Source organism: Felis catus, chromosome F2 (genome assembly GCF_018350175.1).
Source record: "Felis catus isolate Fca126 chromosome F2, F.catus_Fca126_mat1.0, whole genome shotgun sequence".
Taxonomy (NCBI): Eukaryota; Metazoa; Chordata; class Mammalia; order Carnivora; family Felidae; genus Felis; species Felis catus.
Window position 1 is genome coordinate 19,567,125 of NC_058385.1, and position 13,467 is coordinate 19,580,591.

The 13,467-nt window shown below is 39.0% G+C and overlaps 1 non-coding gene across 1 annotated transcript; it reads left to right on the plus strand.

Annotated features, from left to right (window-relative positions):
- Positions 1-13,172: 13,172 nt before the first annotated feature.
- On the plus strand, positions 13,173-13,234 carry LOC111558605. The gene has a single exon (XR_002739697.1). It is a non-coding gene; the product is annotated as a U7 small nuclear RNA (small nuclear RNA).
- Positions 13,235-13,467: the final 233 nt, after the last annotated feature.

The window sequence follows — 13,467 nt, forward strand, 5'->3', positions numbered from 1 at the left end:
GATTTTTAGTACCTTTAGTAAGTGTAATGAACCGCAGTGGGTCCTGAGAAAGCAGTCCTTATCTGCAGGAAACATTGATCTATGGCATTATATGACTTTCATTCTATTATCAGTAGGAATGTGTTAAGATCTTTGGCTCGTTACTAAACACAGACTCACAGTGGGGTTTTCACTTTGACCTTTAGCAAGATTATCATCTCAGAAGTATATATGCATAAAGTTAGGTCTGGGGACACCTAGTGGCACACCACCGAGCCTTGCCAACCCGTACCTGACACTCAGTGATTGGCTCCTGTTCTAATAATTGGCCGCTCCAAAGCCAATGGTAATTGTGAGGCACACCTCTGGCCTCCTGCGTGCCAGGTTTTCATGGCTAACCGCTGAGCAGATGTCTCGAGCGAGACCGTCAGCCTAGATAGTAATTGGGAACTGCTGAAAGCCTCCTCCTTCGGGGGGAAATTTTGGAAGACATGTCTTTCCCTCCTACTGTTTAGGCATTACAGATTGTCAAATTATACATGGCAGATGGATTGTAGTTTGTCCTTTTAGTGACAGGAAAAACTGTTTCTATACCCTGGCAGAGACATCCACTTACCTCAAGATATGATTCTACTGCTCCTCAGCTATATTTGGGAAACTGTTTTTTGGTCTGTTTTTAAGAAATGAGTATAAAAGCATTTCATTTTATTATGCCATAATTAAATAACTGGCTTTCATTAATATATTGTACTAGAAATCCTATAGGCATCCTATAATTACATGTAAGTCTTGGCTAGTATTACTTCAACTGTGTTGTCTTTCCAGGGTATAGGAAAATTACAAGATACATCAAATGTACGTTGTGAGTCATCTTGGCATTATTGGGAAAATGTTCTATTTATTTAAAAGCAGAAGGCAAATGCAACTTTTCTTTCCCTGCTGGAGCCATTAGAGAAACTCAGTGTCTATTCTTTTCATTACCCATACTTTGTTTTTTCTTTTTTTTTCCCTCATGTCTTTCTTGCGTTTTCCCCCTTGTCTTTCACATTTTCTGAATCTTCATTCTTTATGTAGATGTCATTGCTTTCGTCACCAGGAGTCATTCTTAAGGAGTCTTTTGACCTGGTTCTGCTTTGGATAGGTAAACTTCAAAGAATGATAACCATAAAACCTTGTTATCTGGTGAATGAATAAATGAAAGAGAATAGTATCCAATAGAAAATCATGTTTGGGGCACTTGGGTGGCTCAGTCAGTTAAACTTCTGACTTCAGCTCAGGTCATGATCTCACGGTTCATGCATTTGAGCCCCGCATCAGGCTCTCTGCTGTCAGTGCAGAGCCTGCTTTGGATCCTCTGTCTCCCTCTCTGCACTTCTCCTGTGCTCTCGCTCTCTCTCAAAAACAAATAAACATTTAAATAAATTTTTTAAAAAAGAAAATCATGTTTTATTATTTTGAATGAAGCACCTAAATGTTCTCATCTCCTGGTTCACTTGTCCTTTATAATGTATTCTATCCTGAAAAAAAAATTATTTCCAGGGTGAGAAGGAAACTCGTAAAAATCCATCTACTCTTCCCTTCATGGCCCACTGTTTAATCTCCTACTGTCCTTCAAGCATATTCTCTTACTTTTCTGCTGTTTTCCTCAAATGCAAAACGTCCAAGCCCAAATCAATTTTTGTCCCCCACACCCCAGTCTGCTCACCTTGCTTTCTCTTCAGCTATCTGTAATCTTGCCTAGCCTCCGTGCTCCAGAGTCCCAACTTCCGAAAAACCCCATACTCTTCCAGCACCTTTTTGTCATGGGAAGGAGGGCTACTGAGTCCTGTCAGTCTCCCACTAAATGAACTCTGGAGCCCGTCCCTTCTTTTCTTTCTTTCCAATCAGTGATTAATCCATGCTCATTCTCTGACGTCTGGATCTTTGCAACACTATTCAACTCTTCCACCTGCTCCTGGTCTTTTCCTTGTGCTTGCACCCCTCCCCCTACATTGTGATCTTACATTCCTGTTTTTAGGGGCACCAGGGTAGTCATGATCCCAGGGTTGTGGGATTGAGCCCCATGTCGGGATCTGAGCTGAGCATGAAGATTCTGCTTAACATTCTCAATCTCTCTCTCTCTCTCTCTCTCTCTCTCTCTCTCAGCTCCCTCCTCTGCTTACATGCTCTCTCTCTCTCTCTTTAAAAAAAAATCTTGCTTTTATCATGGTACTTGCCTACTCAAAAGCCTTTGTAACTCTCCAGATACCTTAGTTCCGCCTCTATTTTTTTATTTACTAGGGAATATAGGAAATCTTCTGCTGATTAAACAAGAGGTCCATTTCTCTAACCTATACTAGCTCCCAGTGTCCTTCTCAAATTTAGCCTGCTTTCTGCTGGATATCATAGCTTCTACTACTTGTTCATGTCTCCATGTCCCATCCTATCATCCATCAGGTACCACCTAACTGTCATCTCTTTAGAGCTCTTGAAACTTGTCCCCCAACGTTGAATGAAGACCAGTTTTTTTTTTCAAAGTTGAACTTAGTACCTTCATGGAAAATTAATGTGTATTAAAATTTGAATCAGGTATTAGAATATCTAGCATTATTTTAGAGAGTCCTTGATATATCTCCATATATCTCACCCCCACCTCCCACTGTAGACTCTCCACCATGGTATAGTGCTGGTCATGACCCAGGAGCTTTTAAGAGCTGCCACACTTTGGAGTGTCACATCTCTGCAAAATTCCAGATAAGAGTCCACTTTTTATGTCAACCCTTTCCTCCCAGCTATTTTGCACAGCAAAGTCACTTTTGGTTATTCACTAAGAATATATCTGACTTAAATTATCTTTTCAATCATAACTACCAATAATGCAAATGCAATTTCTAAAAATGCACTTTCTTTCTAGCTCTGCTAGTCTCCTCATACTCTTACCACTTACATTTTTGTTTTCTATTAGGAATGCCCTCTTGCCTTCTTTTTGCCTAGCTAATCTTTATTCACATTTCAAGCCTCAGTTCCTGTCCTGGTCTCCTCTGTAAAATCTCCTTACCCACACTAATCCATGGCGGTCTACTTTAAACCAATGCTTTTCAACCTCTTGGTCCTAGTCACAGGCATCTTGGAGGAGGAATGGAGTTGGGGAATCCCAAGGTTTTGGAGTCCAAGAATCCATAAAAACATCAAGAATTCTTTAAAGACTAAGTGGATTGTATATGGCTTATAAGTATGCATCCTGATATTTTGTACACATATGGATGATGTAATTATTATACATATATGGATGGTATGATTAATATGAAATAATTTCTTTAAAGTCTTGTTGAATTCATCCTCCGTGTTGGTCATGTGTTTCAACTAATATGTGCTAAATATAAAACTGCCATGAAGGATTCTTCAAACCTTTTTTGCATTAAACTATGACATATCATACTTGAGAAAGTTTGTCACCAACCATATATACATATAAACCAACATAAAATACTTTTCCTCTGGTTACTTCAGTGTTAGCTTATTTTCTACAACTTGGTGGGAAGTTTTCTTTTGCAGCTGAAATGTTTTACCAATTTTAAGTATTTCCACAGCATCAATCACTCGACAGGAAGGACCAACTAATTGTTGAATAAATTATCCAGCACTGACTGCTCACAGCATGAGACAAACCCTGAACAAGTTGCAGATTAGAAAGTGGATGTGCAGGGTCTCCAGGGTGGCTTGGTCGATTGAGCATCCAACTCTTGATTTCAGCCCAGGTCATGATCCCAGGGTCGTGGGATCAAGCCCTGCATTGGATTCCTCACTGAGTGCAGAGCCTGCTTAAGATTTTCTCTCTCTCCCTCTGCCCCTCCCCCTTTCTCATGCTCTCTCTCTCTCTCTCTCTCTCTCTCTAAAAAAAAAAAAATCAAAAAAATCATAAAAGAAAGTGGATGTGCATATGGGGGAAATATGTTTGGTCCACTTCTATAGGAGCAAGGAAGAAATGGCACCAGGATTCTTCCTGACAGCTTCATTTTTACAATCACTGCTTTGAATTTTCCTGACCTTCCTTTCTAATCTATTCTCATAGAGTTGGTGTCTTCAGGAAGTGGAAACGGTCATATTTGTAAAATATCCTAGATAGTGGAGCATTGTTGCCAAATAGTTTATTCAGTTTGCCAAAAGCCCAGGAACACTTAAGAAATAGCATGGGGTCACTTTGAGAATTATGAAGTTAGCAAATGAAGAATGAACAATGTTTAACAATTCAAAACAGGAAATGCAAAACAGAAGTGCTCCCTTATCTACATGTCTGTTAAGAAAACCCCTCTTCTGCTCTTAAGCTTGTGTTGTGTGCCTCATACTAAACATCAGAGTGCCCAGCCTCCTCTAAGGATGACTTTATACATGCCGTAAAGCAGAGATATTAGCCATTAGAGATCAGTGTTTCAACATTAAGAATTAAAATGTGTTAGAACCATGACTGCATTAACTATCATTGAATTAACAAAACATTTCAGTTGCCGACACCTTAATTAGCTCATTAGTTTTATTTTATTTTAATTATCCATTGTCCATAATCTACAACTGTCAGCAACTGAATTTTCAGTCATTGACGTTAACTGTGTATTCTGGAATGACTCAGGAATCAGTCTGCGGTACTTGTGCAAATTAGCTAATGTAACAAGTCAGTGCTTTACAACCAGCTCACGCTCATGAGGATGATAATAGTGACTGCAACTTACATGTTATGGGAATTACTCTCGTGAGTAATTTAGAAGGTGGACTTCAGTTAGACTTAGCACTGATTTATTTTTGAAAAAAACTCACTTCTTAATTATGGAGATCCTATACCAAAATAGCTCCATCAGAAACTTTGACTACTGGTATCTCATCGCATAAAACAAAACAAAACAAAAAAAACCCGCCAAACTTTGAAAAGTAATGTATCTCCCACTTATGGTGGAGTTTTTGACAACAAAAAAATAATTGGAGACTCTACTGGCAAATGTCCAGAGGGCTAAACCTGTCTTGGACCCCCACGTGTGTGATTTGAGAAGGTCCAGGAACCCTCTTTCCAAAAATATCTGTAAAAGTAGCTGTCTGTTCCAATTACCTAGACCTTACTTCGAAGCCAACCCATAAGAAGAGTCTGACAAAGAATTTTTTTATTTGCTTATTTATATATGACAAGACTTGCAAACACAGTAAAATTAAATTACATTTGGAAGAGTTTTAATGAGTCTTTTTTATTGAAAAGTATAAAACCCTCATAACATTTGGACTAAGCTAGAAAACGTAAGACATGTGGCTTTTAGATAGAATGTTTTCAATTTCTGCCTTAGACTTTTATTTCTTAGACCTTTGAAGGCATTGAAATCCTTAAGAGGCCCCAATTAAGATGCAAATCCTCTCAGGAGCAGTAACACCGTTAGCATTTATCAATGAACACCTTAGTGGAAAGTGGGCCATAGCAAGTGAGAATTGGTCAGACTTTACAGAATGTCAGCATGTGGACATGCCAAAGTACTATTTCACTCCTTTTTTTTCTGGAGCTAAGAAGGTAAAGTAAAGAAACCAGAAAGGGCACCTGGGTGGCTCAGTTGGTTAAGCATCCGACTTCGGCTCAGGTCATGATATCACTGGCTCCTGGGTTCAAGCCCTGCACTGGACTCAGAGTCTGGACCCTGCTTTGGATTCTGTATGTCCCTCTCTCTACCCCTTCCCCCACTCATGCTCTTTCTTGCTCTCAAAAATAAATAGACATTAAAAAAAAAAGAAACTAGAAAGAAAAATAATACCTAATTCTTAAATGTTGCCTTATAAAACACACCCCCACACATAAATGAACATACATATGTTTGCATATGCTTTTTCTTAATTGAATAAAACCCTGCGGACTGGTTATGGTCTCTAACCAGCCCCTAAGTTCCCTGCCAGCACAAAGGTAAGACTGGGCTATACACAAGCGATTCAGATCCATTACATCCTCCAGTTATTTTAAGCCCCATCTTCTGTTGGTATGGTGCTGTATCTGGAAATGTTCAGATCAAATCATGGAATATATTCATCAGCAAAAGAGTAGAAGGGAAATTTTTCACAAGCAGGGCACATACACATAATAAAGAGAATGCAACGAATGAAATGCAAATCAATGATAACGACTTCTCAGAAATGGGCTGAACAGAAAGTATCCTGTATAAAAAACCATGCCCGCCATACATTTAGGCTGTATAAATTTCTTTTTTCCTATCAATATTTCTATTAAAATAGATGCTTTCAGGGCACCTGGGTGGCTCAGTTGGTTAAGCTTCCGACTTCAGCTTAGGTCATGATCTCAAGGTCCGTGGGTTCAAGCCCTGTGTCAGGCTCCATGCTGACAGCTCAGAGCCTGGAGCCTGCTTCGGATTCTGTGTCTCCCTCTCTCTTTGCCCCTTCCCCACTCATGCCCTGTCTCTCTCCATCTCTCAAAAATGAATAAACGTTAAAAAAATTTTAAATAGATGCTTTCTATTTCCCTTTACTAGACGATTCTAAGGGCTAAAAGCATGTTTCAATATTGATAGTTTCTTTTTTTGTCAAATTTTGTTCTGCTGTGTATAAACTGCTAACCTCTATGGTTCTATCACCCCTACTTTTCAACAGTTTGTAGCTCCCGTGAGAAGGAGATTAGAGGGCTAGATGCTAGAATTGTGTAATGCACCATTCACTGGGGAATATGCCACGTTTGGAGGGCCCGGGTCTGAAAGGGCCTTATAGAGTTTAAAGCCGAAACCAGCATCAAGACCTCCTCAGACACACCCCTTTACTTGGAGAATCATGCACCTGAGCCTCCCAGGGTGCAGTTTTCTAATGTTCCACACATGAGACGTGTTGCAGCTTGAGATTGAACACAAGTCTCTTGCTTCCTAGGAATATGTTCACACACTCCTGATGCCCCCTTTTTAGTTACAGGGATCATTACTTTTTCAAGCTTTAGAGATTTGTTCTTACTTTTCTTGTGGTTGCAGCGTTTTCGTCTTACCCACTGGGCTTTTCGTATTCATACACCCACAACTGGTCCTTCTTGTAACGAACCTTCAACGGGCGCAGATTTAGTTATCAAGGAATCAGAGCTTTAAGGTTTGAGGATCAAGTCCCCTTCCAAATGCCCATGTTTGGGGGGGTTATAAGAAAAATATACCCATGACTTCTTGGGTGAAAACATAATTATGAGTTATTTTATTTCATTGTATTAGTCTCTAAATGAAGGTTTATTAACTCTGATTGTTTGGTGGCTTGACAATTGTCTGCTGGAAGCAGGAAATTTAGGAAGGAAAATGAGATCTCAGAAAGTCTACCGTGTAACTCTCCTGTAGTTTTCTCATGGAGAAAAGTCATTTTATTATAACAGTCTGTCTGAAAGCTACGGGGCAGATAACAGCATCTGCAGTCCACCTTTTTCAACAGCCCATGAGAAAGCAAACAGTAAAATAGACATCCTCAATAATCAGTTCATGCTGAAAAATCACCAGTAGATTTGGGTTTCTCAATTCATGCTACCAAATCTGCTCCATCATCTGGCCATGAGTTTTCTACTCTTTCCCTCTTCCTGCGTCTTTATGAAGTTAGCACACACAGAGGAAGTTGTTAGACTCTGAGACTATTTAAATGTGTACACTTCAGTGATTCAGGCTTGGTTCATAACCATTTCCTGGACTGTACCTAGTAGAATATAACTGGACACACCAGAGATTTTGCTCTCCCCTTGCTCTATCTTACCCCGAAGAGCATATTATGCAAGCCCGGTTATATAATGCTTTGATACTCGATCAGTGAAAGTGCTCTGAGCTTTAAGACACTTCTCCAAAATTATTTGATGACTATTAGTGTAACGACCTTGGGCAGGCTGCCCCAAGCTCTCTGCCTCCCCCTCAACTGCCTAAATTTACACCGGAAAGGAGAGCCTGTATCAGGAAGAGAGCTATTAACAGAGACTTCCTGTACCTAAGAACCTCATCTGCAGAATAAGGCAAATTTTGTTTTTCCAAATATCTTCTTCCATCTTTTTGCTAAGGGTCTCTCTCCCCTTTGTATCCTCAGACCCTACCCCTTTCCTTAGATCATATAAGCTTCCTCTTGCCTCATTGTGTTCGGAATTCCATGTCTGTGTGGATTCCCTGTACAAATGCATGTGTGCACATGTGCACGTACGTACGACTCTTAAATTTGATCATCTCCTGTTAATCTTTCTCATGGTAAGTTAATTCTACATCATAGGGCAGAGGAAGATCTTCCTCCCCAACATTAGAAAGATACTTGTACCTGATAAATTTGAGTTTTTCAGCTTGGCCAGAAATTTCTTCTGCTGAAGAAGGCTGTTTGTAAAAGCAAGTAAACTAACCCCAGAATCCTGATAAAATGTGTCTCTGTTACTATAAGCTGCCTCTATTCACTTCATCTTGTCATCTCTCGACCTTAGTGGTTTCGTTTTGCTGTCTTAGCAGGAGTGTGATAAACAACTCAACGGCAAAGATAATTAATTTTTATTTTTATTTTCATTTTTTTAAGTTTAGTTATTTATTTTGAGAGAGAGAGAGAGAGTGCAAGCAGAAGAGGGGCAGAGAGAGAAAGGGAGAGAGAATCCCAAGCAGTGGCCATGCTGTCAGCGTAGAACCACGTGCAGGGCTCCAACTCACGAAGCCATGAGATCATGAGCTGAGCTGAAATCAGGAGTCAGACACTTAACCGACTGAGCCACCCAGGAACCCCACAAAGAAAATTAATTTTTAAAACAGAGATCATTTTTTGTGTTTACTTGTATCCCAACCTGATACTCAAGAATCTGATGTTTGACACAGAAATAAAGTATAATGGTACCTTTTCAAAATCGGGTAAGAATTCATTAGCTACACACATCAGAAGTCTGATACTAAATTTACTTAGATGGCCTTAATTTGATACATTTTTGTAGTACACACAAAATTTCATTTAGATCCTAGCTTTACATATGGAAATCTAACCCTGGCAATGCTCGGTAGTCTTGGATTAGAATTAGACACTTCATTCTCCTAAATCTTTCTTTTAAAGGAAGGTTTTTCTTTTAATTGGTTAAAAGCTCCTGGTATATTAGATGAGCTCTGAAACAGAGTGATGATTTGGCCAGAGTGCTGTTGCTGAGCTGATGAATGGAAATCGCTTATTCACCACCTGTTGGAAAATGTTAGTGTTCATGTTCAATCATGTGCCTAATTTAGTGTGTAATTGGAAATGTAGTGCTCGCAAGGCAGGCAAATCTTTTTGAAGATTTAGCTATTTATATTGAGCGTATTAATTACATTGAAATAGAGGAGAACACAAAGCTATCAGGAGAACAGAGACTACTTTCAAAGTAACTGCTCAACAGGACACACACTGGTTACTTAGAGAGATAAAAGCACTGTGTTGTCTGAGTAAGTGTGAAATACTTCAGGGCTGCCATATTATCACCATCACAAATTGTCAGCAGATGTTTCTTCTGTTCAACTCAAATAGGCATGGGCTCTTACCACTATAAAAATTACATATACCAGTGGCTTTTAAAGTCCTTGTGTGTTTTTCTGCCCTCTGTTAACATTAAAATTTTTCTGCTGAGTTTATTTGTAAACATAATTTGAAATGCCATGCATATCAGGTACATTGCAGCTTTCCAAGTGTTCTTCAACTCTCTGCCTAAGTCCAGACAGTCAACAGGATGATCCTAAGAACTTTTCTGAGTGAAACTTTTACTTAATGAGGTCAGCTTGACCGCACCCCCATGACAAAGGTTGGGTCCCCTCATGCATCTGCTTGAACAGTCAAGAGAAGGTTGATACTTAAAGTTCAGTCAAGCTCTGGTGTAGTAAGGACCGAAATTCAACATCAAAAAGAAACTGGGAACCAAGAGGATTCTCTAGTGGCTATAATATGGCAAAGTACAAGGGGTGTGAGAGAGAATGAACTCGGGGAAGACAGCAAAAATGCTAAAATATCTTGAACGATGTATATACATTGTTGAGATTGTTGACCAGTTATTCCAAAATACTTTATTGCACGGTAGCAGAAGTGTAGAGACCCATGGTAAACCCATGGTAAACCCACGCCTCCTCAAGAAAACCAAGTGTTCTTGCTGACACATTGACTCATCACTCAGACACACTCAACCAACCCCAAATATGACTTCAAAATGTTTGAAGAGCAATGAAATGTCAACCTTTCATGAGAAAAGATGCCCTTGAGGGGGACCGGAGAAGGGAAGGAGGCAACCTTAAAAAAAAGTTCTCTGGGGTGCCTGGGTGGCTCAGTATGTTGTGCATCCGACTTCGGCTCAGGTCATGATCTGGCGGTTTGTGAGTTCGAGCTCCACATCGGGCTCTGTGCTGACAGCTCAGAGCCTGGAGCCTGCTTCAGATTCTGTCTCTCTCTCTCTCTCTGCCCCTCCCTTTCCTGTGGTCTGTCTCTCAAAAATGAATAAATGTAAAAAAAAAAAATTATCTTTCCCAATTCTCTTTACGGTCCCAAATTTCTCTTCTCTGATTTTTTTCTAACCACTCCAGCCTGTAATAAGCCTCTTCCAGTCCCTTGTCGCATCTGTCTTATCCCCTTTCCTTTAGAATACTTTTTTTTTGGGGGGGGGGCAGGGAGAGTAAACTCCATCCTACACAAATCTAGCTTCCTTCAGCATCTTCCATGCCTCCTCTCTGCCCAGCATCCCCAATCAATCCCCAAGACACAAGAACAAGAGGTATGAGAGTGGGAAAGACCATGAATACTTACCCTGAACTGTGGGGTTTTTTGTTTTTTTGTTTTTTTGCCTGTTGCACTTGTATGTGATATAATTACCTTGTTTATAATACCTTTTTATGCTTTAGTTATCAATATTCTCGCACTTTGAACATAAAATGGCTAAAATTTTTCAAGAAAATTTTTGAGAGGAGGGGTGCCTGGATGGCTCAGTTGGTTAAACATCTGACTTCAGCTCAAGTCATGATCTCACAGTTCATGGGTTCAAGCCCTGTGTCAGGCTGACCATTCAAAGCCTGGAGACTGCTCCGTATTCTGTGTCTCCCTCTTTCTCTGCCCCTCCTCCTACTTGCACTCTCTCTCTCTCTCTCAAAAATAAACATTAAAAATGTTTTTTAATAAAAAAAGAAAATGATTGAGAGGAAAAAAAGTCTATACATATGAAGAAGACTGGCTAGACTCCAAAGAATAACAATGGAAAATGAAAGAAAATAGATCAGGTAAATTTCACTTATCTAATGGTGGGTATTACTAATCAATGGGTATTAAGCACTCTGCAGTACCTACCAACTAATTCGATTCATACCAAACTGAATGAAGAAAGCAGGACTTAGAAAGTGACAATGTTATAAAGTTAAAAAATTGAGAAATTTAATTCATAATGAGTTCCCTCTCCAAAAGCATTATTATGTTTTAAAACTGCTTTCAAGAAAACCCACCTCCACTGCCTTAGCTAATTAGAAAACAATTGAACTATATATACATATATAGAACTTTTATGTAGTTTATATAGTTAAATTTTTTTTCAAGCCAGCTGATCTTTATTAACAGCATCCTTCTTAAGTAGTAATCTTACTTCTGGACGTTCTGTCCTCTGCACATGATTACCATAAAGATCTTCTAAAGCACAGTTACAAATCATGCCATGCCATATCTCAAAACAGTCTATGATTCCCCATTTCTTTTAGAATAAAATCCAAACTCCTCAGCGTGGCTTTCAAATTCTTCTGTGATCTGATGCCAGCAGGCAGTCCTAATCTATCTCCCACCATTTCTGCTTCTGTACTCTATGCTGCAAGCAAACCAGACTTGTTCACCATTACCCAAATAAGCCATACACCCAAAGATGTACGTGACTTTGCTGAGACTCACTTTTTCTCTGGAATGTGCCCCTCAGCTGCAATCCACGCACGCTGAAATTCTACCACACGTTCAGGCCCAGCTCCAATCCTGCCTGATCAGAGAGTATTTCCTCAGACTCTGGACCCGGACACCTACCACTCTCCTTGTTACTCTCTTATTTTGTGTGTCTTCTCTCTTATACAGCAGATTTGTGTTTTGATAATTTGAGTACAAGCCTTAGCTCTGTTCCTTGTTCCAGGTTAGAATAAAGCTTATGATTCCTGGCATCCTCCACAATGAAAACAGTGACTTACACGTAGAAGATAGTCAGTAAATACGTATTCAAATAATTAGCCTCGACAACCTAGTTGTTCAAATAAGATAATCCAATCGAGTACTGTCATCTGTCCATAAATTTCCTATGGCAACAGTAATGAATTATAGTTTCTCGCTTAATAAATTACAAGAAATTTGACACCCAAAAAGTGAGGTAATCGATAAATTCAAATTAAATAAAATATAATGAGATATCTTTGGAGACTTATACTGACAGGCATACGGCATAATTGGACCAAACACATTAAGACAGAGTTGTGAAATTGCTCATATTTAGGATGAGTTTTTGCTATTTGTCTCCTTTATGCAGAGACATGAGAAGCATGGAATTTTTACAAAACACTACAATGATTCTACTTCAATAACTTCTAAGCAAATAAGTATTCCAGGGTTCTTTATTCTATACAGATGTGGCTATTCAGGAACACATTAAGTTAATGGGATTCTCTGCAGCTGATAGCCAGTCCAAAACTCAGAATTAAGGATAATAACCAAATTACACAGATACAGAATTTAGTTATTAAATTGAATGTTTTTCCCTAATGGTATACAAATAATTTTCCATTCAAAGAAATATGTCCATAATGTACTTCTCAGAATCATTAGTGTTACTGTATTGGCTATGAAATAGAAGGCTGTGTGCAGGTTCTCTTAGAATTAATAGAAGACTAAAACAGGAAAATCCACAACTACTACCAGGATTTTGTGTTCTCTGGAGTAATTTTATACCTTTTCCTGATTTATAAAGAGCCCTTTTTCTTTTTCCAAAAGTATCTCTCTTGTTTAGATGTAATGGCTTTGAAAGCAACTTGCAATAGCCATCCTAATGACAAAAATCTGTAATCATAACCATTTTGAAAACACATCATGTATGTCGATCATTCAAAGGATATTTTTTTTCCCTTAATGTACTGCTGATCAAAGAGGTATGTGTGTTTGTGGATGCCGATGTGTTATGTAAAGTAGGATCTCAAGAGACATATATTGAATCATTAAAGAAAGAGTGAATGACTGAGCGAATAAAAATAGAATCTCAGTGTTACAGCTCTTTTAGAATTCGTCTAGCAGGTTTTCCGGTCTTTACCGGAAGACCCCCTCCAAAAAAAAAAAAAATAGAATCTCTATGACCCTGAACTGAAGCACTGGCTGGATAACAATTCACTTTCATGATAAAAGGCTAACTAACTTAGAAAAATGGAAGAGACTTCCTAAGTGTGAATTTTCCAAGGATCAGTGTCATTGGTGACTTTAATTTATCGTCCTTAATATTATTTTACACTTTTAGGAAATGCCTTCAACTAGATGAAATAGTAAAGGTAAGGTCAGATG